The following is a 26,253-nucleotide window of genomic DNA, read 5'->3' on the forward strand; positions in this document are numbered from 1 at the left end:
GGTGGGGTTACTGGGTTATGGGGATAGGGTGGAGGTGTGGACTTTGGGCAGGGTGCTCTTTCCAAGAGCCGGTGCAGACTCGATGGGCCGAATGGCCTCCTTCTGCACTGTAAATTCTATGAAAATCTATAAACCGCTTCACGCAGCTCGATGCGTACCCCCTTCCCCGCATAGCAGAAATGGTCAATTGGATCGCTCAATACCGTGTATTCTCCACTGTCGACCTCAAATCTACCTACCACCAGCTCCCTATCCGACTGAAAGACCGCCTCTAAACTACTTTCGAAGTTTAACTGCTCTACCACTTCCTCAGGGTCCCCTTCGGCATCACAAATGGGGTCTCTGTCTTCCAGAGGGCAATGGACCAAATGGTGGACCAGTACGGCCTGCGGGCTACTTACCCGTACTTGGACAATGTCACCATCTGCGGCCATTATCAGCAGGACCATGACGCGAACCTTGAAAAGCTCCTCCAGACCGCCCGGGTCCTCAACCTGACCTACATCAAGGAAAAATGCTTTTTCCACACAACCTGACTGCATGCGCCCCCTTAAGGAACCTCCCCTCCCTCGTAGCCTCAAGGCCCTCAAACGGTGCTTGGGGCTTTTCTCCTATTACGCCCAGTGGGTCCCCAGATATGCGGACAAAGCCCGCCCACTCATAAAGACTACGATATTTCCCCTGACAGCTGAGGCCCGGTCGGCCTTCAGCCGCATCAAGGCTGACATCATCAAGGCCGCTATGCACTTGGTGGACGAAACCATCCCTTTCCAGGTAGAGAGCGATGTGTCAGACATTGCCCTGGCTGCTACTCTCAACCAGGCAGGCAGGCCAGTAGCATTCTTCTCCCAGGCCCTCACCGCCTCCGTGATTCGGCACTCCGCAGTTGAAAAGGAGGCACAAGCCATTGTGGAGGCTGTGCGACACTGGAGGCACTATCTCGCCGGTAGGAGGTTCACCCTCGTTACCGACCAACGGTCGGTAGCCTTCATGTTTGATAATGCACAACGGGGCAAAATTAAAAATGATAAAATCTTGAGGTGGAGGATCGAACTTTCCAACTACACATACGATATTAAGTATCGTCCTGGGGAGCTCAACGAGCCCCCAGATGCTCTGTCTCGCGACACGTGCGCCAACGCGCAGGAGGATCGCCTGCGGGCTATCCACAATGACCTCTGTCACCCAGGGGTTACCCGTCTCGCCCACTTTATCAAGTCCCGCAACCTACCTTACTTCACCAAGGAGGTCAAGGCCATGACCAGGGCTTGCCAGATCTGCGCGGAGTGCAAACCGCACTTCTACTGGCCAGACAAGGCTCGCCTTGTAAAAGCCTCGGGGCCCTTTGAGCGATTAAGTGTGGACTTCAAAGGTCTCCTTCCATCCACCAACCGCAATACCTACTTCCTAAACGTCATCGACGAGTTTTCCCGCTTCCCATTCGCCATTCCCTGTCCCGACATGACCTCGGCCACCGTGATTAAGGCACTGCACAGCATCTTCACCCTGTTTAGTTTCCCCGCTTATATCCACAGCGACCGGGGTACATCGTTCATGAGCGGTGAGCTGCGTCAGTATCTGCTCAGCAAGGGCATCGCCTCGAGCAGAACGACCAGTTATAACCCGCAGGGAAACGGGTTGGTGGAGAGGGAGAACGCGACAGTTTGGAAGGCTGTCCTTCTGGTCCTGCGGTCGAGATGTCTCCCAACCACCCGCTGGCAGGAGGTCCTACCCGATGCCCTCCACTTCATTAGGTCGTTCCTCTGCACGGCCACGAATGAGACCCCCCACAACCGCTTGTTTGTCTTCCCCAGAAAGTCCACCTCCGGGGTCTCGCTTCCACATTGGCTGACGACCCTGGGCCCTGTTCTTCTCTGGAGGCACGCGAGGAGCCATAAAACGGATCCCCTGGTCGAGAGGGTCCGACTACTACATGCCGAGCACCCCGACGGCAGACAAGACACGGTTTCCCTCCGGGATCTGGCACCCTCTGGTTCCCCCACTACTGACGCCAACCCCCCCCCCCCCCCCTCACCCCTCGCGATTTCCCTACGGGACCTGGAACCCACTGGTTCTCCCACTGATGCCCCCCCCGGGACCCCCACTCCGTCGGTAGACACTGACCGCGCCCCCCCCTCATGCCCTTCCCCCCTCCACACTCCCCACCGGCACCGGCACCGCTAACCCCAGCCCCAGCTATTCCCCCAGTTATTTCCCCTGTCCCCCGACCCCCTACCCCGACCCAGCCGAAAGCTCCGACCACCATACTCCCGGATGTACCCTCACCAAAGACGTCCGTGTCCGCCGCACCACCGCCCAAGCTGAGAAGGTCGACGAGGACGATCAGGCCGCCAAAAAGAACAGACATGTGATTCCACTTCACCCCCGATGGACTTTGCTTTTTTTTTTAAACAGGGGGTGAATGTGATGAATGGTTATTGTACCCTTAACACCATGTAGGTGATGCCCCATTAAGACCGGGTTTGGAACCCTGGGGGACTCCGCCTCCGGCTCCACCCAGGGAGCCCTATATAAGGTGGCGCCCTGTAGGCAGCACTCAGTAAGCACACGTCTCGGTAACTGGCTAGTTCTCTGCTTATTTACCATTCAACACTCTCGTGTCGTTATTGAGGGTACTACACACAAGAAATCCAGGTATGACCTGTGCAAAGCCATCCGAGATGCCAAGAGAGAATATCAAACCAAGCTAGAGTCACAGACAGACTCTCGGTGATTGTGGCAAGGACTAAACAACATAATGGGCTACAAAGCGAAGTCAAGCAGTATCTCCGGCAGCAGCGCACCCCTCCCCAATGAACTCAATGCATTCTATGCTCGGTTCGAGAAGGTAACCAACAATCCGCTGTCAAGTGCCCCATAGTCCATAACTCACCCATACCCACCATCACAGCTTCCAAAGTCAGATTGGCCTTCCTGAAAGTGAACCCTCGGAAGGTGACAGGCCCGGATGGGATCCCTGGTCGTGCACTCAGAGCCTGCGCGGACCAGCTGGCAGAGGTATTCACGGACATCTTTAACCTATCCCTACTCCACTCCGAGGTCCCCACCTGCTTCAAGAAGACCATCATACCGGTGGCAAAGAAGAACCAGGCAACGTGCCTCAATGACTACTGTTGTACTTCGGTCGTAATGAAGTGCTTCAAGAGGTTGATCATGAAGCGCATCACCTCCATACTCCCAGTACAACTTGGGCGGGATTTTCCCCTACCTGGCGGGGCGGGGGGTCCCGGCGTGATGGACTGGTGGGTACCACTCTGGCGTTGGGCCGCCCCAAAGGTGCGGAAGTTTCCGCACCTTTAGGGGCCAAGCCCTCACCTTGAGGGGCTAGGCACGCGCCGGAGTGGTTAGTGCTCCGCTGGTTGGCGTGGACAGCCTTTGGCACCACGCCAGCCGGGGCCGAAGGGACCTCGCCGGTCGGCGGAAGTTCGCGAATGCGCGGGAACGTCAGCGGCTGCTGACGTCATCCCACGCATGCGTGGGGGAGGGGGTCGCTTCCGCCTCTGCCATGGTGAAGATCATGGCGAAGGTGGAAGAAAAAGAGTGCCCCCACGGCGCAGGCCCGCCCGCCGATCGGTGGGCTCCGATCACGGTCCAGGCCACCGCGGGGGCACCCCCCGGGGCCAGATCGCCCCGCGCCCCCCCCCCCCCAGGACCCCGGAGCCTGCCCACGCCCCCTGCTCCCGCTGGTAAGGTAGGTGGTTTAATCCACGCCGGCGGGAGAGGGTTGACAGCGGTCCATCGCAGGGCGGAGAATCGCCCGGGGGGGGGGTTCGGCCTACTGGCGCGGCACGATTCCCGCCCCCGCCAACCGGCACGGCGCGATTCCCGCCCCCGCCGAATCTCTGGTGCGGAGAATTCGGGACACGGCGGGTGCGGGATTCACGCTAGCCCCCGCCAATTCTCCGACGCATCGGGGGGTTTGGAGAATCCCGCCCCTGGATCCACTGCAATTCGCATACCGTCGCAACCGGTCCACAGCAGACGCCATTTCCCTGGCCCAACACTCATCCCTAGAGCATCTCGACAACAAGGGCTCCTACTTCAGACTCCTATTTATTGACTACAGCTCTGCCTTCAACACCATAATCCCAGCCAAGCTCATATCAAAGCTCCAAAACCTAGGACTTGGCTCCCCACTCTGCAACTGGATCCTCGATTTTCTGACCAACAGACCACAATCAGTAAGAATGAACAACAACACCTCCTCCACAATAGTCCTCAACACCGGCGCCCCGCAAGGCTGCGTACTTAGCCCCCTACTCTCCTCCCTGTACACACACGACTGTGTGGCAAAATTTGGTTCAACTCCATCTACAAGTTTGCTGACGATACGACCATAGTGGGCCGGATCTCGAATAATGATGAGTCCGAATACAGGAGGGAGATAGAGAACCTAGTGGAGTGGTGCAGCGACAACAATCTCTCCCTCAATGCCAGCAAAACAAAAGAGCTGGTAATTGACTTCAGGAAGCAAAGTACTGTACACAGCCCTGTCAGCATCAACGGGGCCGAGGTGGAGATGGTTAGCAGTTTCAAATTCCTAGGGGTGTACATCTCCAGAAATCTGTCCTGGTCCACCCACATCGACGCTACCACCAAGAAAGCACAACAGCGCCTATACTTCCTCAGGGAACTAAGGAAATTCGGCATGTCCACATTAGCCCTTACCAACTTTTACAGATGCACCATAGAAAGCATCCTATCAGGCTGCATCACAGCCTGGTATGGCAACTGCTCGGCCCAGGACCGCAAGAAACTTCAGAGAGTCGTGAACTCCCCCCAGTCCATCACACAAACCTGCCTCTCATCCATTGACTCCATCTACAGCTCCCACAGTCTGGGTAAAGCGGGCAGCATAATCAAAGACCCCTCCCACCCGGCTTACTCACTCTTCCAACTTCTTCCATCGGGCAGGACAAAGAAGAACAAAGAACAAAGAAAAGTACAGCACAGGAACAGGCCCTTCAGCCCTCCATGCCCATGCCAACCATGCTGCCTGACTAAACTATAATCTTCTACACTTCCTGGGTTCGTATCCCTCTATTCACACAGCTTCTTCCCCGCTGTTACCAGACTCCTAAATGACCCTCATATGAACTGACCTCATTAACACTACATCCTGTATGCTTCATCCGATGTCAGTGCTTATGTAGTTACATTGTATACCTTGTGTTACCCTATTATGTATTTTCTTTTATTCCCTTTTCTTCCCAAGTACTTAATGATCCATTGAACTGCTCGCAGAAAAATACTTTTCACTGTACCTCGGTACACGTGACAATAAACAAATCCAATCGAATCCAAGGCTTTATATTATTAAAAGTGATTGCAATAAACTCTTTGTTCTTTCCAACCTTGAGAAGTGGCTTCTGTTCCATTAATGCTAGCACCAGAGTATTTTTTCTACAGTTTTTGAATCAATAGTCTTGTAGCCTTAATGGAAACACATGGGGTGAGATTCTCCGACCCCCCGCCGGGTCGGAGAATCGCCGGAGGCTGGTGTGAATACTGCCCCCGCCGGTTGCCGAATTCTCCACCACCGGATATACGGCGGGGCGGGAATCGTGCCGCGCCGGTTGGCGGGCCCCACCCCCCGCGATTCTCCGGCCCGGATGGGCCGAAGTCCCGCCGTTAAAATGCCTGTCCCGCCGGCGTAGATTAAACCACCTACCTTACCGGCGGGACAAGGCGGCGCGGGCGGTCTCCGGGGTCCTGGGGGGGGCGCGGGGCGATCTGGCCCCGGGGGGTGCCCCCACGGCGGCCTGGCCCGCGATTGGGGCCCACCGATCCGCGGGCGGGCCTGTGCCGTGGGGGCACTCTTTTCCTTCCGCCTTCGCCACGGTCGCCACCATGGCGGAGGCGGAAGAGACTCCCTCCACTGCGCATGCGCGGGAATGCCGTCAGCGGCTGCTGACGCTCCCGCGCATGCGCCGCCCGGAGATGTCATTTCCGCGCCAGCTGGCGGAGCACCAAAGGCCTTTTCCGCCAGCTGGCGGGGCGGAAATTCGTCCGGCGCGGGCCTAGCCCCTTAAGGTTGGGGCTCAGCCCCCCAAGATGCGTAGCATTCCGCACCTTTCGCGCGGCGCGATGCCCAACTGATTTGCGCCGTTTTGGGTGCCGGTCGGCGGACATCGCGCCGTTTCCCGAGAATTTCGCCCATGAATTGTATCCCTTTTACAGGGTGTCAGAGTGTGATCTCACTGTAGTTTTAGCTTTTCGCCAAGGTTTTGGCCATTTGCATTTCATAACTGCAGTGTCTCAAAGATTTTTTCCCTGGACTTAGTGATTAATGTATTTCATTGACAGGCCTGCAACATGTATTTCATGAAGAATTATTGAAACACAAGCAGACAAGGCAATGGGACGGCTGCTTGTTGGTGACAGGAAGAGATGGATGCAGAGCCTCGAAGCTGCCATTTTGATTTAGGAGGCATCCAGACCAACTGACACATTCCACTATCTGTATTTCAGCTTATTATCTACCAGGACATATTTCTCGATTTGCAGGACTTAGATGGGGAGAATGGGATAAATTTTGCTGTAGAACTACAGCGAAACTACACTCTCACTATATTAAAGTGCAAATTGGACAGCAAACACTAGCTACTGAAATGTCCTGTTATCCTCGAAGTTGCATTATACTCGTATCTCTTTGAGAAGCACCGGGAACAGTGAGACATTCGGATTCTTGAGTGATATATAAACACACTCAACTCAATAAAAAAGGCAAATGTTTAAATGTTGTAGTTCCTAATTACTGTGAAATAGCCTCTCTGACACTGAAAATTAACTTGTACAAGCATAGAATTTAATTATCTTAGCTTTTAATTATTACCTCGAAGGTGTTATCCCGAATCCAGTACCAGATGAGGAAAAGTTTCCTCCAGTGAAGTATTGGGAAGACCAAAGCCATTGTCGTTGTTCCCGTTACAAACACTAACCATCAACTCCATTGCTCTCCCTGACAACAGCCTGTAACCTCCTCCAGCCCTCCGAGCTGACTGCGCTACTCCAATTCTGGCCTCTTGTACATTCATGATTTCAATCGCTGCCAATCACTAATTTCAATTAAACAATAGTGCCCTCAGTTGTCCCTAACCTCTGAAACTCCTCCCTAATCCTATCTGCCTCCCTTCCCCCCTTTAAGACACTACTTAAAACCTATTTCTTTGGCCATCTGCCCTATACCTCCTCTGTACACGGTTCAGTGTTAAGTATAGTTTTGGTGCTTCTGTAAGACGTTTTGGATGTTTTACTTTATTAAAGGCGCCAAATTGGGGAGGCGGTTGTATAGTGGCATTGCCACTAGAATAGTAAACGAGATACCCAGGGTCATGCTCTGGGGACCAGGGTCCGAATCCCACCATGGCAGATGGTGAAATTTGAATTCAAGAATTCAAATTCTTGAATTAACCTTCTAATAACCGTCTAATGACGGCCATGGAACTTTGTCTCAAAAACCCATCAGGTTAATTGATGTTCTTTAGGGAAGGAAATCTGTCGTCCTTACTTGGTCTGGCCTACATGTGACTCCGGATCCACAACAGTGTGGTTGGCTCTTAAAAATGCCCTCTGTAGTGGTTCAGGAAGTCACTCAGTTCAAGGGCAGTTCGGGCTGAGCAACAAATGCTGACCCAGCCAGTGAAACCCACATCCCATTAATTAATTTAAAAAATACAAATTGTTGCTAGAGATTTGAGAAAAGTTTTAACTTTTTTGGTTTATTTATTTTTCTCTCTCTTGATCTCATCTTTCTACCCCTCTCTTTGTTTCGCTTTCTGTACCTGATCTGACATGGAATTCAATATTCCAACTGATTCTTCTTCGTTCCGACATTGCACTGCTCATTAATAATTTTGCAATCTGATTGGATAAGGATGTACACAAATGCTTGCCTTGGGGCTACACAATGGCACAGCTGAGGTCCCAGGTTCGATCCCTGCCCAGGTCACTGTCCGTGAGAAGTTTGCACATTCTCCCCGTGTCTGCGCGGGTCTCACCCCCACAACCCTAAAAGATGTGCAGAGTAGGTGAATTGGCCACGCTAAATTGCCCCTTAATTGGAAAAAAAACCAAATTGGGTACCTTAAATTTATTTTTTTAAAATAGGGCGGCATGGTGACGCAGTGGTTAGCACTGCTGCCTATGGAGCTGAGGGCTTGGATTCGATCCCGGCCCCGAGTCACTCTCTGTGTGGAGTTTGTATATTCTTCCCATGTCTGCGTGGGTTTCACCCCTACAACCCAATGATGTGTAGGTTAGGTGGATTGGCCACGCTAAATTGCTCCTTGATTGGAAAACATAATTGGGTATTCTGAATTTATTTTAAAAAAGCACTGCTGCCTCACAGCGCCAGGAACCTGGGTTCAATTCCGGCCTTGGGTGTCTGTGTGGAGTTGCACTTTCTCCCCGTGTCAGCATGAGTTTCCTCTGGGTGCTCCAGTTCCCTCCCACGGTACAAAGGTGTGAAAGTTAGGAGGATTGGCCCCTAGTACCTGTCGTGTTGGGTGTTTTGATGCACAAATGATCCAACACGGCTGTAGATGGTACAACTCTGTTTTATTGTCTGAAGAACGGCAACTACTAACTGCTGGCTTGGGTACGTGCTTCACCAGCTAACCTGTGGACCCAGCCCTATCACTATCTTAGTGAGGCACTCAGCACATGGTCTATGTCTGAGTGGCACGCTGTGAGCTCTGGGCTCTGAGCTATCTCCTGGTAGAATGAGCGGGAACTGTGGTGTTTCCTCTTTTATAGTGCGTGTGCTCTCACTGGTGATTGACTGTGATGTTATGTGTGTGCTGGTTGGTCCAACTGCCTGTCCATCAGTGTGTGTGTGATTGCACCATGATATGCTGATGTGGATATCATGACAGTACCAACCGATTGGCAGGTTAGGTGGGGCTATGTGGTTTTGGGATAGGACGGAGGAGTGGGCCTCGGTCGGTGCTCTTTCAGAGGCCAGTGAAAAGTTGATCGGCCAAATGATCACCTTCTGCACTGTAGGAATTCTATGGTTCACCATTATTACAGCTGCTCAAATGGCAGGAAGTTACAGTCCAAAATCACATAGAAAATCTATGGGAAACCACAAGCTTAATGAGCAAAACCTTGATTTCCGACAAACCTTCAAATAGTGGACATATATTGTAAGATTTATTTGGTATTTGATGAACGACATCCAAACAACCTGTGACCACAAAAATGGGAAGGAATCATGCTGAATAGGCGATACATTTTAGAAAAGTTGGCCTGTGGCAGAGGTTCAGCTCTAGTTTTCCAGGATTAATGTTTGGGCTTTTCAAGACTTTCCAGTGGAATGTCAGTTAGATATATTGGGGCTGGTTCAAATATTTCATCAACTGGTTCAAACCTTTTTTAAATTTAGAGTACCTAAAGGACAGCAGGATGGTGCAGGGGCTAGCACTGCTGTCTCATGGTGCCAAGGTCCCAGGTTCAATCCCGACCCTGGGTCACTGTCTGTGTGGAGTTTGCACATTTTCCCCGTGTTTGCGTGGGTTTCGCCCCCACAATCCAAAGATGCGCAGGCTAGGTGGATTGGCCACGCTAAATTGCCCCTTAATTGGAAAAAATTAATTGGGTTAAAAGAAAGGAAAAATAAGATTTAGAGTACCTAATTCTTAGTTTCCAATTAAGCGGCAATTTAGCATGACCAATTCACGTGCCCTGTAAACCTTTGTGTTGTGGAGGTGACATCCACGCAGATACAGGGGAATGTCCAAACTCCACACGGACAGTGACCGGGGATGGGATTGAACCCAGGTCCTCGGTGCCATGAGGCAGCAGTGCTAACCACTGCGCCACCATGCCACCCCGACTAGTTCAAACCTAACGGGAGAGGAACCAACCCTTCTGACTGTGTGAAAATAGTCCTTCTGTAAACAAAAGAGGTTTTCCGTTTCCCTGTAAGTTCATCCTTTTTGTTTAATTTATCAATTTATTTATGGATGGAAGCCTAGTCAGAAGGCCATCTTTTATTGACTTCCCCACTGGCAAACCCACTGGCGGAGTATTGTAAAATGTTGCCCCCTATCAAAAATGAGCTCCTTAAGGGCATTGTTGTGGCCTTGACTCCATTTAGTATTAATGGTCAAAACTCTGAATGACTGACCAGGTTTACCATGCTAAAATGAACAAGGCCAAGGTGATTCTAGTCTATGTCTGGAGTTTGTAATGGTCACTAATGTACTGCAAAATTTCGCATCAACTAATGAAGATGCGTCTTTTCATTGTTAACATGATTTAAATTTTGTCATTCTGCTGAGGGTACTCTTAATTATATGAATTTCATGTACAATTAATACAGTAATTGGATCAAAAATGATTCCTTTTGTATTGTTTAAGTGTAGAATAGAATTAGCGATTTTCCTTTATTAATTTCACAGGTCTTTTTCCCTTCTTCACAGGTAAATGTATAATTCAAGCTAGATTTTACTCTATGAAACACCCTCCAACCCAACGGCTCACTGAGATCTCGGTACTCCTCCAGTTCAGGCCTCTGTCTTACATTAAGACTACTAAGTGCTTCATCGGTTATAAAGCACATTAAGATGTCCGACCGTCGTGAAAAACGCTTTTTAAATGCAAGATGCGTGGGATTCTCCATCGGCCGACGCCAGAGTCAGGAAACGCAATTGGGCAGAGAATCGGTTTTGACGCCAAAATCGTGGCAGGCACTGGTTTCCCGGCAAATTGCAATTGTCCGGTGCCTCGACAGCGACGTCAATGTGTTCCATTCCGCACGTACAGTAAACGCTGTTGGTATATCATTAGTGCGCCTGACCCGGTATTCTCCGGGGCCTCCATGATTCTCTGCCTCCACTGGGGGAACTCCCGATGGCAAGGTGCACTTGTGCGTTTAAAAAGCGAGAAACAGGCGCCATGGCTGATCAGGGAGAGAGGAGCTAGGCCACAGAGAGGCGCGACTGTGGGCTGCCAGTCCTGACACTGGCAGGGGCCGGGGTGTGATGAGGGGCTGGCGTGATCTCGCATGGGACTGGGGCGGTGCCCATTGCTGCGTCCCACAAGGCAGCCAGCTTGCTGCGCAACCACTGATCACCCACCTTGGCCCCTGGTACTGAAGAGTGACACCGGCTGTATGGGTGCTGCCACTTCCACACCCCAGCACACCCCCACTCTCCCACCCCACCACCCCCGAACCCCACCCTCTGCCATTCCACCCCCCCCCCCCCCCCCCAACTAGCGGCCACCCACCGGCAGGGAATCACCCAGCCCACTCAAGGAGGACGCTCACAGTGGCCCAACAGGGGGGCACCGGTCAGGGGTCGCGGAGCGTATCGCTGGCTGCAGGGATGTGTGCCAGGACCAGGGGCCCCCACGGTGGCAAGCACCAACGGGGCCAGGGGTGCGAGGGTGGAGTCTGCAGTGCCACTGGGTTCATCGTGTAGCCTGGTGGATCTTTTTGGGCATGGGGGTACTCAGCATGCTAACATGTTGGCTTTTCACCCCTACAGACAATGGAAATTGGAATACAACCAGCAATGGTGGCCTTCCTCTTCATCGCAGCAGCCCTGGGGGATGCCCTGTGGCTGTACGAGCTGCAGCTGCTTGAGGAGGAGGAAGCTGCAGCAGCGGAGCCTGCCCAGAGGAACAGGAGGCAGTCGCTCAGGATGGAGAGTCGCCACGCAACAGTCCGAGGAGGAGGAGGTGCAGAGGAGATGTCGCATGAGGCCTCGGGTGTACTGGCAGCGCCCGTTATTCAAGGACCTTCAGGACTGGCTATGCCGTTGAAGACTCCGGCTGAGCAGGGGGACAGGAAGACAAATCTATTAGCTCATGGTGCATCTGGCAGGACATCTGGGAGAGGACATCCGTTCCCGGGGGCCATCAAGGTGACGCTCGCCCTGAACATATACGTCATTGTTTCCTTCAAGTCGCCGAGTGAGGATCTGTCTGGGATCTCCCAGAGCTGGGTGCACAGGTGCATCCGCACCGTCACAGAGGCCCTGTATGCCCAGTCAGCACAATACATCCATTTCAATGCGGGCTGAGCCCACCAGGATGCCCAGGCAGCGGGATTCGCCACCATTGCCGGGATGACCCGGGTCCAGGGGGTGATCGATGGGACGCACATCGCCCTACGGGAACCTGCAGATGACAGGCCACTGTCCACCAACCGAAAGGGGTTCCTCTCGTTGAATGTAAAGCTGGTATGTCACCATCACATGAGGATCATGCGCGTCTGTGTCCGATTGCAGTGTGCACAGCGCCTTGTGACCTAGCCCCGATCACGAAACTATGCCCTGCACCTTAACTGGTCTCACTTTCTGGCCATGAGGCCCTAACCCTATGCCTAGTTGAATCTCCAATTGGTAATTCAGGACTGGAGGCGGCCTGCTGTGATTCCCGCCCTGAGACCTGGGTCCCCATTAGCGGGCGTCTTCTTGGGCGACAGGGCCTGGATGGGCCCGGCTGCTGCTCAGGTGTCCCGGTGATATGTTGCCGCCCTGTTCTGCCAGCTGCCCACAGATGCACCATGGACAGGAGTGCGGAGGGGGGGGGGGGTCCTCCCCTATGGGAGTTACTGGCACAGGCCCTATCATCTTCTCCTCCCTTGGGTGCCTGATGGCCCCGGACTACTCCATGGGATGGGGGTGCAAGCGGAGCCATCGCCTGAGGCTCCCCACCAGCTGCGCTGCCAGAACAGGAGGCCCTCTGCCATCTCGACCAGGGTCTCCATGCTCATGGCCATGGAGCACAGGGAGTGGACCATCTCCACCTGGGACTGCAGCACATCACACTATGGCTGTGCAACTACCTCCTGGGACTGTGCCACATCAGCCAATCACTGTGCCATCTCCCTCTGGGACTGGGCCACCTTCCTCTGTGTCTGTGCCACATAGGCCAGTGCCTGGGCAATGCCGCTGATGCTCTAAGCCGTGGCCTGTGATGACTGGGCCACACACAGGGCACCGCTGCAATGTCCAGGTGGCTCTGGCATATGGCTGCCTGTGAGAGGACACCAGAAGGCCCCACCCCATCACCAGCAGGTCCTGCAACAAGACAACATGCATGATTAGGTCATGGGCAGGGAGGGGGGTAGGGATGGTGGGGGAGAGTGTGGTCCGGGTGTGGGGGTGGTGTGGGGTGAGGATGGTGTGGGAGTGAGGGTGGTGTGGGAGTGAGGGTGGTGTGAGAGTGAGAGGAGGGCGAGGTTGGGTGACACATGTGGCATGGTGAAACCCAACTCAGCAGGGTCTCACTTCCTCGCCTGATGTCCCCCCCGGCAACTGCTCTTTCCTCGGGGAGGCTGATCACGTTCAGGGCCCAGTGTTCGGCCGCGGTGAGGGGCCGCAGGTCCAGCAGTCTCCCTTCAGCCTTCTCCCGCTCCCAGCCGGCAATAGGCGGCCTTCTCCCAGGGCGGGGGGGGAGGGAGGTGGGGACAGCCCAAATGCATGCAGCCCAGGGGCTGGGTAGCTGGTCGCTTCAGCGGTCATGGCACCCGGCCATGGCAGCCAATATGGGTGCTGGCATGTGGTGCAGGGTGGGGGTTCAGCTGTCATCCTGCTGGGGGTGGGGTGGGGGGGGGGTGTGGGGGGGGGGAGGGGGGAGGCGGTAGGGTTACGGGTGTGTTGGATAGACTTTGGTGCTAGGGCACAGTGCTACCTACTTCCCCTGGCCGCCCTGCGGAGGTTGTGCAGTTTTTTTGCTTCATTGCTGGCCTGTCCAGATGGTGTTGCTCATGGCGCTTATGGCCTCTGCCACCTGCGCCCAGGTATGGTGAACGGCAGTGGCTGGCAGCCTCCCAGGCCATGGAACAGGGTCGCCTGTCTTTCATCCATGGCACTCAGCAGGGTCTCAAGCTCAGCGTCTGTAAAACGAGGTGCCGCTCTCTTCGTTACCATCTTGTTGACTGGGATGGTGCGTGTGGGGAGTGCAGTGTGTATATGTTGCTGCAGCTTGTCAGCCTCCTGAGTGTCAATCGCAAAATCGGCGAATCCCGCACCATTTCTCATTAGAATCGATTGTGCTCCATGTGGCGCCGGTGATGCCACTCCAGTCGCTGAAGCGGCCCGGGTGCGGCACTAGTTTTGCTGTCATAGAAGTCCACAAATCCTGCCCCAGCGTCAACACTTGTCTCAGGAACAGAGAATTCCACCGAAGATTCCTTTTTAAAAATAAATTTTGAGGACCCAATTCATTTTTTTCCCAATTAAGGTGCAATTTAGCGTGGCCAATCCACCTCCCCTGCATATCTTTGTGTTGTGCGGGTGAGACCCACGCAAACATGGGAAGGATGCGCAAACTCCACACGGACAGTGACCCATGGCCGAGATTCAACCTGAGTCCTCAGCGTGATGAGACAGCAGTGCTAACCACTGTGCCACTCTTGCCGAAGATTCCTAATAGCTTTACCCAACAGTTTTGGGATCCACTCCTATCTGGGGGCTGGCTCAAGCGAAGCATTCAAAAATAAATTAGACTGTTTTCTGAAAAAGAAGGATTTTTAAATTTTATTTTTCCTATTAAGGGGCAATTTAGCATGGCCAATCCACCTACCCTGCACACATTTAGGTTGTGGGGGTGAGACCCACGCAGATACGGGGAGAATGTGCAAACTCCACACGGACAGTGACCTGGGGCTGGGATCAGAACAAAGAACAAAGAACAAAGAAATGTACAGCACAGGAACAGGCCCTTTAGCCCTCCAAGCCCGTGCCGACCATGCTGCCCGACTAAACTACAATCTTCTACACTTCCTGGGTCCGTATCCCTCTATTCCCATCCTATTCATGTATTTGTCAAGATGCCCCTTAAATGTCACTATCGTCCCTGCTTCCACCACCTCCTCCGGTAGCGAGTTCCAGGCACCCACTACCCTCTGCATAAAAAACTTGCCTCGTACATCTACTCTAAACCTTGCCCCTCTCACCTTAAACCTATGCCCCCTAGTAATTGACCCCTCTACCCCGGGGAAAAGCCTCTGACTATCCACTCTGTCTATGCCCCTCATAATTTTGTAGACCTCTATCAGGTCGCCCCTCAACCTCCTTCGTTCCAGTGAGAACAATCCGAGTTTATTCAACCGCTCCTCATAGCTAATGCCCTCCATACCAGGCAACATTCTGGTAAATCTCTTCTGCACCCTCTCTAAAGCCTCCACATCCTTCTGGTAGTGTGGCGACCAGAATTGAACACTATACTCCAAGTGTGGCCTAACTAAGGTTCTATACAGCTGCAACATGACTTGCCAATTCTTATACTCAATGCCCCGGCCAATGAAGGCAAGCATGCCGTATGCCTTCTTGACTACCTTCTCCACCTGTGTTCCCCCTTTCAGTGACCTGTGGACCTGTACTCCTAGGTCGAACCCAGGTCCTCGGTGGCATGAGGCAGCAGTGCTAACCACTGTGCCACCGTGCCGCCTCTGCAAAAGAAGAATGTGCAGGGTTATGGGATGGAATGATACACGTTCAGGGACTTCCCCATTCTGACTCCCCATTGGTCCCCCAGGTCGGGTGACCCTTACTCTGCTGTGTTGCTCTTAGAGGGGCAATCACCACACGGCGGTAAGGTGGGGCAATGACTCCAAATGAATTACTCATTTAGAGAGCAAATGTGGACACGATGGGCTGAATGGCCTCCTTCTGCACTCTAACAATTCTGTGGTTCTGATTTACTTTGGTTCTCGAGGATGTTTCTCCCTGAAGCCAAATGCGAGCTCATTTTCATGCACTGTTTAATTTGCAAAAGGGAATTAAAATGGATACATTTGGATTTGGTGCGATTATTGCCATTTCTTCCATTTGTAGAAAAAATAAATCGTTGTCACTGGATGTAATTCCAAAGTGGTTACTTGTGAAAGTGCATTTGAAGTAATTAGTTGGTATTGTTCGAAGAATCCGATTGGTATCACCATCACTGATGTCATAACGCATTGAACGTATGGGGTAATTCCGAGACTTACAAACCCGGCGGCTTCCGATGCTAAACACCTTCGCCCAGTTCACCACTGTTGTGGGTCTGCATTTCAACCCGCCGCCGTCGGTTATCGTTCAGCAGTATTGTTTCAGCATAGCGGAAAGATCCCCAGGTGATTCGGCCACTCAGACTGTGACCTGGCTACGAAAAACTGATGAGTTCTGTGAGTGTGGTACTGCTTTATCTGAGATGCTGCGTGATTGTCTAGTCTGCGGTATAAACAATGTGGAAACAGAGTGAAAGCTCTTGGCTGAACGCTCCCTGGATCTTCAACAAGTGCGACAGCTCTCCTTGTCCTGAGAGAGTGTTGAATGTGGTGTGCAGGAAATACAGGGGAAGGAGTGAACGCCCGAGTGTGTGGTCCATCCTGCGCAGCTCCCCCGACCCAGTTAGACCACCGAAGTGACAAGCCAGGCCGTCATGGTGGGAAGCGTCCCCGAATTCTGCTGAGGGTGATTCGGTTCCATGTGCAGCATGCGGCCGCTGGCCCAGGTGCGAGCACCGACAGAGAGGGCACCTGCAATCCTGGTGTCCCAGAAGAGGTAGGCATGCACCTCGGGACTGGGCCTTTCATCTGGATGAGCCAGACGAAGGCCGCGCAGTTCAATTGTGTGGCAGCGCCCCGTGTGGCTCCCGTGCAGTGAACAGCAAATATTAAACATGGAGTTGTGTACAGGGCGGCAGTTTCTGCGGAGGCATGGAGCACCTTTGACTGCATAAAGTGTGGCGCACAGACTTTGACCTTAATGGATACAACGGCCCAGTTGGCTACGTATACAGGGAAGTAACTGAATATTCATAGATTCATAGAATCATACAATTTACAGTGCTGAAGGAGGCCATTCAGCCCATTGAGTTTGCACCGGTCCTTAGAAAGAGCACCCTATTTTTAAGCCCATGTCTCCACCCTGTACCCGCAACCCAGTAACCCCACCTAATATTTTGGACACAAAGGGGTAATTTATCATGGCCGTCATCATAGTGAAAACAGCGCGGGAGGAGAGAGAGCCGGGACAGTGAAAACAGCACGGGAGGAGAGAGAGCCGGGACAGTGAAAACAGCGCGGGAGGCGAGAGAGCCGGGACAGTGAAAACAGCGCGGGAGGAGAGAGAGCCGGGGCAGTGAAAACAGCACGAGAGGAGAAAGAGCCGGGACAGTGAAAACAGCGCGGGAGGAGAGAGAGTCGGGACAGTGAAAACAGCGCGGGAGGAGAGAGAGCCGTGACAGTGAAAACAGCGCGGGAGGAGAGAGAGCCAGGACAGTGAAAACAGCGTGGGAGGAAAGAGAGCCAGGACAGTGAAAACAGCGCGGGAGGAGAGAGAGCCGGGACAGCGAAAACAGCGCGGGAGGAGAGAGAGCTGGGACAGTGAAAACAGCGCGGGAGGAGAGAGAGCCGGGACAGTGAAAACAGCGCGGGAGGAGAGAGAGCCGGGACAGTGAAAACAGCGCGGGAGGAGAGAGAGCCGGGACAGTGAAAACAGCGCGGGAGGAGAGAGAGCCGGGAGATTTAAAAAGCGCGGGAGCTGCAATTCGGAGCGGAGATTTAAAAAATCACGGCCTAGTTTCGGGAGCCGTTCGGGGGATGGAGGAGCAGTCTCTGGCAGGGAGAGAACCTGAGAACATCTAAGACCCTCAGAAGGTAAGAAGGTGAGTAAGTGATTTTTACTCATTTTTACTTTTATACCTTTTTCAAATTGTGTGTGTGGGGGGGAAACAGAAGTGGCATCACAGAAAAGCTGTGACTTGAGTGGCTGGTTGGGAATCTACACTAAATTAAAAAACTTAAGCATTGGTAACTAATTAAACATAATTACTTAATTATAATTTAGAGGGGTATCTAAGCCAGAGATCGGAGAGTACTATGTTTAGCTTTCACATTTATATTAGAAATCTAGTGCTAGGAAACAGATAGTTAACAGTAAATTTAAAAACATTTTTAAAAAAACCTTTTAATTTTAATTTACTAATTAATTGACGTAATGTCAGTTAGAGGGGTGCAGTGCTCTGACTGTAAGATGTGGCAGGTCCGGGAGGCTTCCAGCGTCCCGGATGGCTTCATCTGCAGAAAGTGCACCCAACTGGAGCTCCTCACAGACTGCATGGTTCGGTTGGAGCAGCAATTGGATGCACTTAGGAGCATGCAGGTGGCGGAAAGCGCCATAGATCGCAGTTATATAAATGTGGTCACACCCAAGGTGCAGGCAGAGAAATGGGTGACCACCGGAAAGGGCAGTTAGTCAGTGCAGGGATCCCCTGTGGTTGTCCCCCTCTCGAACAGGTATACCCCTTTGGATACTGTCGGGGGGGATAGCCTATCAGGGGAAAACAGCAGCAGCCAGAGCAGTGGCACCACGGCTGGCTCTGATGTTCTGAAGGGAGGGTCAGAGTGCAGAAGAGCAATAGTAATAGGGGACTCTATAGTCAGGGGCACAGATAGGCACTTCTGTGGACGTGAAAGAGATTCCAGGATGGTATGTTGCCTCCCTGGTGCCAGGGTCCAGGATGTCTCCGAACGGGTAGAGGGCATCCTGAAGGGGGAGGGCAAACAGGCAGAGGTCGTTGTAAATATTGGTACTAACGACATAGGCAGGAAGGGGCATGAGGTCCTGCAGCAGGAGTTCAGGTAGCTAGGCAGTAAGTTAAAAGACAGGACCTCTAGGGTTGTAATCTCAGGATTACTCCCTGTGCCACGTGCCAGTGAGGCTAGAAATAGGAAGATAGAGCAGCTAAACACGTGGCTAAACAGCTGGTGTAGGAGGGAGGGTTTCCGTTATCTGGACCACTGGGAGCTCTTCCGGGGCAGGTGTGACCTACATAAGAAGGACGGGTTGCATCTAAACTGGAGAGGCATAAATATCCTGGCCGCGAGGATTGCTAGTGTCACACGGGAGGGTTTAAACTAGTATGGCAGGGGGGTGGGTACGGGAGCAATATGTCAGAAGGTGAGACCATTGAGGGAGAACTAGGGAATAGGGACAGTGTGGCTCTGAGGCAGAGCAGACAGGGAGAAGTTGCTGACCACAGCGGGTCTGGTGGCCTGAAGTGCATATGTTTTAATGCAAGGAGCATTACGGGTAAGGCAGATGAACTTAGAGCTTGGATTAGTACTTGGAACTATGATGTTGTTGCCATTACAGAGACCTGGTTGAGGGAAGGGCAGGATTGGCAGCTAAACGTTCCAGGATTTAGATGTTTCAGGCGGGATAGAGGGGGATGTAAAAGGGGTGGCGGAGTTGCGCTACTGGTTAGGGAGAATATCACAGCTGTACTACGGGAGGACACCACAGAGGGCAGTGAGGCTATATGGTTAGAGATCAGGAATAAGAAGGGTGCAGTCACAATGTTGGGGGTTTACTACAGGCCTCCCAACAGCCAGCGGGAGATAGAGGAGCAGATAGGTAGACAGATTTTGGAAAAGAGTAAAAACAACAGGGTTGTGGTGATGGGAGACTTCAACTTCCCCAATATTGACTGGGACTCACTTAGTGCCAGGGGCTTAGACGGGGCAGAGTTTGTAAGGAGCATCCAGGAGGGCTTCTTAAAACAATGTGTAGACAGTCCAACTAGGGAAGGGGCGGTACTGGACCTGGTATTGGGGAATGGGCCCGGCCAGGTGGTAGAAGTTTCAGTAGGGGAGCATTTCGGGAACAGTGACCACAATTCAGTAAGTTTTAAAGTGCTGGTGGACAAGGATAAGAGTGGTCCTAGGATGAATGTGCTAAATTCAGGGAAGGCTAATTATAACAATATTAGGCGGGAACTGAAGAACATTGATTGGGGGCGGATGTTTGAGTGCAAATCAACATCTGACATGTGGGAGGCTTTCAAGTGGTCAGTTGAAAGGAATTCAGGACTGGCATGTTCCTAAGAGGAAGAAGGATAAATACGGCAATTTTCGGGAACCTTGGATAATGAGAGATATTGTAGGCCTGGTCAAAAAGGAAAAGGAGGCATTTGGCAGGGCTAAATGGCTGGGAACAGACGAAGCCTGTGTGGAATATAAGGAAAGTAGGAAAGAACTTAAGCAAGGAGTCAGGAGGGCTAGAAGGGGTCACGAAAAGTCATTGGCAAATGGGGTTATGGAAAATCCCAAGGCTTTTTACACGTACATAAAAAGCAAGAGGGTAGCCAGGGAAAGGGTTGGCCCACTGAAGGATAAGCAAAGGAATCTATGTGCGGAGCCACAGGAAATGGGCGAGGTACTAAATGAATACTTTGCATCAGTATTCACCAAAGAGAAGGAATTGGTAGATGTTGAGTCTGGAGAAGGGTGTGTCGATAGCCTGGGTCACATTGAGATCCAAAAAGACGAGGGGCGAAATTCTCCCGAAACGGCGCGATGTCCGCCGACTGGCGCCCAAAACGGCGCCAATCAGACGGGCATCGCGCCGCCCTAAAGGCGCGGAATGTTTGGGGGCCGAGCCCCAACATTGAGGGGCTAGGCCGACGCCGGAGGAATTTCCGCCCCGCCAGCTGGCGGAAACGGCCTTTGTTGCCCCGCCAGCGGAAATGACATGTCGGGGCGGCGCATGCGCGGGAGCGTCAGCGGCCGCTGACAGTTTCCCGCGCATGCGCAGTGGAGGGAGTCTCTTCCGCCTCCGCCATGGTGGAGACCGTGGCGGAGGCGGAAGGGAAATGTGCCCCCACGGCACAGGCCCGCCCGCGGATCGGTGGGCCCCGATCGCGGGCCAGGCCACCGTGGGGGCACCCCCCCGGGGCCAGATCGCCCCACGCCCCCCCAGGACCCCGGAGCCCGCCTGCGCCGCCTTGTCCCGCCGGAAAGGTAGGTGGTTTAATTTACGCCGGCGGGACAGGCAGTTTATCGGCGGGACTTCGGCCCATTCGGGCCGGAGAATCGAGCGGGGGGGCCCGCCAACTGGCGCGGCGCGATTCCCGCCCCCGCCGAATCTCCGGTGCCGGAGACTTCGGCAACCGGCGGGGGAGGGATTCACGGCAGCCCCCGGCGATTCTCCGACCCAGCGGGGAGTCGGAGAATGACGCCCGAGGTGTTGGGTGTCTTAAAAAATATTAAGGTAGATAAGTCCCCAGGGCCTGATGGGATCTACCCCAGAATACTGAAGGAGGCTGGAGAGGAAATTGCTGAGGCCTTGACAGAAATCTTTGGATCCTCACTGTCTTCAGGTGATGTCCCAGAGGACTGGAGAATAGCCAATGTTGTTCCTCTGTTTAAGAAGGGTAGCAAGGATAATCCAGGGAACTACAGGTGAGCCTTACTTCAGTGGTATGGAAATTATTGGAGAGAATTCTTCGAGACAGGATCTACTCCCATTTGGAAGCAAATGGACGTATTAGTGAGAGGCTGCATGGTTTTGCGAAGGGGAGGTCGTGTCTCACTAACTTGATAGAGTTTTTCGAGGAGGTCACTAAGATGATTGATGCTGGTAGGGCAGTGGATGTTGTCTATATGGACTTCAGTAAGGCCTTTGACAATGTCCCTCATGGTAGACTAGTACAAAAGGTGAAATCACACGGGATCAGGGGTGAGCTGGCAAGGTGGATACAGAACTGTCATAGAAGGCAGAGAGTAGCAATGGAAGGATGCTTTTCTAATTGGAGGGCTGTGACCAGTGGTGTTCCACAGGGATCAGTGCTGGGACCTTTGCTGTTTGTAGTATATTTCAATGATTTGGAGGAAAATGTAACTGGTCTGATTAGTAAGTTTGCAGACGACACAAAGGTTGGTGGAATTGCGGATAGCGATGAGGACTGTGAGAGGATACAGCAGGATTTAGATTGTTTGGAGACTTGGGCGGAGAGATGGCAGATGGAGTTTAATCCAGACAAATGTGAGGTAATGCATTTTGGAAGGTCTAATGATTCTATGATTCTATGATTCTAATGCAGGTAGGGAATATACAGTGAATGGTAGAACCCTCAAGAGTATTGAAAGTCAGAGAGATCTAGAAGTACAGGTCCACAGGTCACTGAAAGGGGCAACACAGGTGGAGAAGGTAGTCAAGAAGGCATACGGCATGCTTGCCTTCATTGGCCGGGGCATTGAGTATAAGAATTGGCAAGTCATGTTGCAGCTGTATAGAACCTTAATTAGGCCACACTTGGAGTATAGTGTTCAATTCTGGTCGCCACACTACCAGAAGGATGTGGAGGCTTTAGAGAGGGTGCAGAAGAGATTTACCAGAATGTTGCCTGGTATGGAGGGCATTAGCTATGAGGAGCAGTTGAATAAACTCGGTTTGTTCTCACTGGAACAAAGGAGGTTGAGGGGCGACCTGATCGAGGTCTACAAAATTATGAGGGGCATAGACAGAGTGGATAGTCAGAGGCTTTTCCCCGGGGTAGAGGGGTCAAATACTAGGGGGCATAGGTTTAAGGTGAGAGGGGCAAGGTTTAGAGTAGATGTACGAGGCAAGTTTTTTACGCAGAGGGTAGTGGATGCCTGGAACTCGCTACCGGAGGAGGTGGTGGAAGCAGGGACGATAGTGACATTTAAGGGGCATCTTGACAAATACATGAATAGGATGGGAATAGAGGGATACGGACCCAGGAAGTGTAGAAGATTGTAGTTTAGTCGGGCAGCATGGTCGGCACGGGCTTGGAGGGCCGAAGGGCCTGTTCCTGTGCTGTACATTTCTTTGTTCTTTGTTCTTTGTTCAATCCATCTAACCAGCACATCTTTGGACTGTGGAAGGAAACCGGAGTGCCCGGATGAAACCCACGCACACACGGGGAGAAAGTGCAAACTCCACACAGTCAACCGAGGCTGGAATTGAACCTGGGACCCTGGAGCTGTAAGAGATCAGTGTTAATCACTGCCTCCGTTCCGCCCTTATTGTTGGGACAACATCGGCCCCGATGGTTTCTCGATGACAGTCCGCTTGCCTCCCTCATTATTGTTCACGGAAACAGCCCTAGCCTGTTCGGCCACGGTTGCTTTCACCATTTGTGCTTGGACTGGCAGCACATTCTTCCCGTGGGTCTGGTGGCCTGTGCGAGGTACTCGGCACGTACCCTGAAGTCTTCCTGCCTGGTTTAGGGACCATAAAAGAGGCCATGGCCAAGATCCACGTTGACCCGGAGGCTGCTCTGCCACAATATTTCCGGGTACACCCAGTACCCGAGGCCTTCATGGAGAAGGTGGAGACTGATCTCAACAGGCTGGAGAGATTGGGCATTATTCGACCCGTACACTTCGCAGATTGGGAAGTACCGGTGGTCCCTGTCATGAAACCGGATAGAACGGTTTGTTTATGCAGAGATTATAAACTGACGGTCAATTTCACTTCCCAGCTGGATCACTACCCTGTGCCCCGTATGCTAAGGGGCCAGGTGGATGCTCATTCACAAAGCTCGATATGAGTAATGCATATCTACAGCTCGAACTCAACAAGTCCTCCCGCGCGTACATTACGATAAATACACACAGGGGACTCTACGAGAACACTCGTTTGCCTTTTGGGGTGTCGTCGGCATTTGCGATCTTCCAACGAGTCATGGGGAATATCCTGCGGGCTTGCTGCGTGTGGCAGTGTATTTGGATGATGTATTGATCATGGGGACTACTAACCAGGAACATGTGGAGAACATTGAGGCAGTGTTGCAGCGCTTCTTGGAATATGGCTTCCGCCTGCATCGTGCAAAGTGTGGAGAGCCCCTGGCCTGGAAGATGCCATGGAGCTTTGCTCGTTAAAGGATTGGTTAATGACAAAGGGAAATTTTTCCTGAATCTCACGGCCATACTGGCTCCTTGGGCCGTTTTAGCTCAGAGCGCTAGACAGCTGGTTTGTAATGCAGAACAAGGCCAGCAGCGCAGGTTCAATTCCCGTACCTGCTCACCCGAACAGGCGCTGGAATGTGGCGAATAGGGGCTTTTCACAGTAACTTCATACTTGTGACAATAAAAGATTATTATTGTTATTATTTGCACTTGCTCCTTAAGAAGGACCGGGCCTTGGTGTGGATCGCTGCCCAGGAAGCGGCTTTTCTGTGTGTCAAATGGCGATTGTTGTCCTTAGGGGTGCTCACCCACTATGATCTGGCCAAGCATTTGATCATCAAGTGCGATGCGTCCCCTTATGGCATAGGGGCCACCCTAGCCCATTGGATGCTGGATGGAGCTGCTAATCACTTTTGCATCTCATACACTGGCAGCGGTAGAATGTAAATACGCGCAGATTGAGAAAGAGGGTTGGCGGTGATCTTTGGGGTGAAAATGTTTCATCAATACATCTACGGTCACCATTGCTTCATCGGTACTGACTATAAGCCCTTGGTAGGTATTTTCCTCGAGGATAAGGCGATCCTGTCTATTGCCTCTGTACGATTCCAGTGCTGGGCCCTGTTGCTATCTGCTTATGAGTATACGTTCGGATGTCGGCTGCGTTTCCACATTGCGCATGCCGACGCGCTGAACAGTCTGCACTTGCCGATGCTCCGGCTCCTCCCCAAGTTGGACAAAATGATCGCTGCGTTGAATTTCATGGACTCCCTGCCAGTCACCACATCGTGTGTCCGTGACTGGACGCAGACGCACCCCGTTCTGGCTAAGGTGCGGCATTTTGTGGTATATGGTTGCCAACATCGTTCTGGACCTTCTCCTCGAAATTATCTAATCTGAGTGTGGAAGACGGTGTTGTCCTGTGAGGCATGTGACTTGTATCCGGGCAAAGGGTCAGGAACTCATCTTGAAAGACCTTCACAACGGGAAACCTTGATGTCCAAAATGAAGATGTTGGCGCAGAGCTGTGTTTCGTGCCTGGGCCTGTATTCCGACATCGAGAAGAGGCCTCTGCAGTGTTCTGTTTTCCAGGAGCACCCAAAGATCCCTTTGGCCATACCCCTTCATCCCTGGGAGTGGCAGGAATGCCCATGGGCTCCAGTGCACACCGACCTTTCTGGTCCATTCCTGGGCTTGATGTTTCTTCTTTTAATAGATGCCCATGCCCAGTGGTTGGAAATCCACAGGATGGTGGCGTTTCTGAAGACCAATAGGATTCGAGATGTGCTTACTGCCCCTTACCACCCAACGTTAAACGGGTCAGCAGAGCTGGCCATGCAAACGTTTAAACGGGGGCTCCGGAAGTAGATTTTGGGTTCGATGAATATGAGGTTGGCTCGTTTCCTCTTCTCCTGTCGGACCACACCTCACGCGGTGCCTGGGGTTGCCACAGCTGAAATGCGGATGGCCAGGCGTCTTTGTACCTGCCTTGGCTTGCTGTTTCCCGATATTGGCGCGAAGGTACACCATAACCAGGATTTACAAGGGAGTTGTGCTGTTCAACATTGACTACCCCGGATATTCGCACCTGGTAACGTGGCATTCATCCGCAACTTCGCTGACGGTTCTCGCTGGTTCTCAGGGACTGTCCTTCGTTGGACAAGACCTGTCTCCTACCAGATTCAAGTTCGCAGTCAACTGGTGAAAAGGCATCTGGATCACACTCTGCCGCGAAGACCGCTGCTTCGTATGGTTCCTGATGTGTGACCTGTCCTGGGTCTACCGGACTCTGTACCGGACCAGCCCATTTTAGTGCCCCAAAGATTCCTTGACGCCGACATACAGGCCATCGTCTCTTCTTTTTTTCAAATAAATTTACAGTACCCAATTATTTTTTACCAAATTAAGGGCAATTTAGCATGGCCAATCCACCTACCCTGCACATGTTTGGATTGTGGGGTCAAAACCCATGCAGACACAGGGAGAATGTGCAAACTCCACATGGACAGTGACCCGGACCCGGGATCGAACCCCGGGTCCTCAGTGCCATGAGGCAGCGGTGCTAACCACTGCACCATTGTGCCGCTTAGGTCATCGTCTCTTCAATTCCAATATGAAAAATGAGGCTTCTGAGATCTCAGATGCGGATTGGACTGTACAGCAACCTCCAGCCCACCTTCCGTCCTGGCGTTCCTGTAGGAAACGGCGTTCCCCTTCGTGGTATTTGCCTCCAGGCCTGGCGTCTTGGATGCACAATGCGCTGCCTGCACCGAAGAAGTTCCCGGCGTCTGTCGTGTTGGGTGCTCTGCTACATAGTCGAACCAACACGGTTGCGGATGGTACAACTCAGTTTTATTACTAACAATAACAACATCTGTAAACTGGTTACTGTAGTTCGTTCATTATCCTCTAACCTGTGGACCTAGCCCTAACACTATCTTGGAGTGGCACTCAGCACATGGTGTATGTCTGAGTGGCTTGCTGTGAGCTCTGTGCCCTGAGCTGTCTCCTGCTGGAATGAGCGGGAAGTGTCGTGTTCCCCGTTTTATAGTGTGTATGCTCTTGCCTGTGAT

The sequence above is a fragment of the Scyliorhinus torazame genome, chromosome 1, assembly GCF_047496885.1.
Source record: "Scyliorhinus torazame isolate Kashiwa2021f chromosome 1, sScyTor2.1, whole genome shotgun sequence".
NCBI classification, from domain to species: domain Eukaryota; kingdom Metazoa; phylum Chordata; class Chondrichthyes; order Carcharhiniformes; family Scyliorhinidae; genus Scyliorhinus; species Scyliorhinus torazame.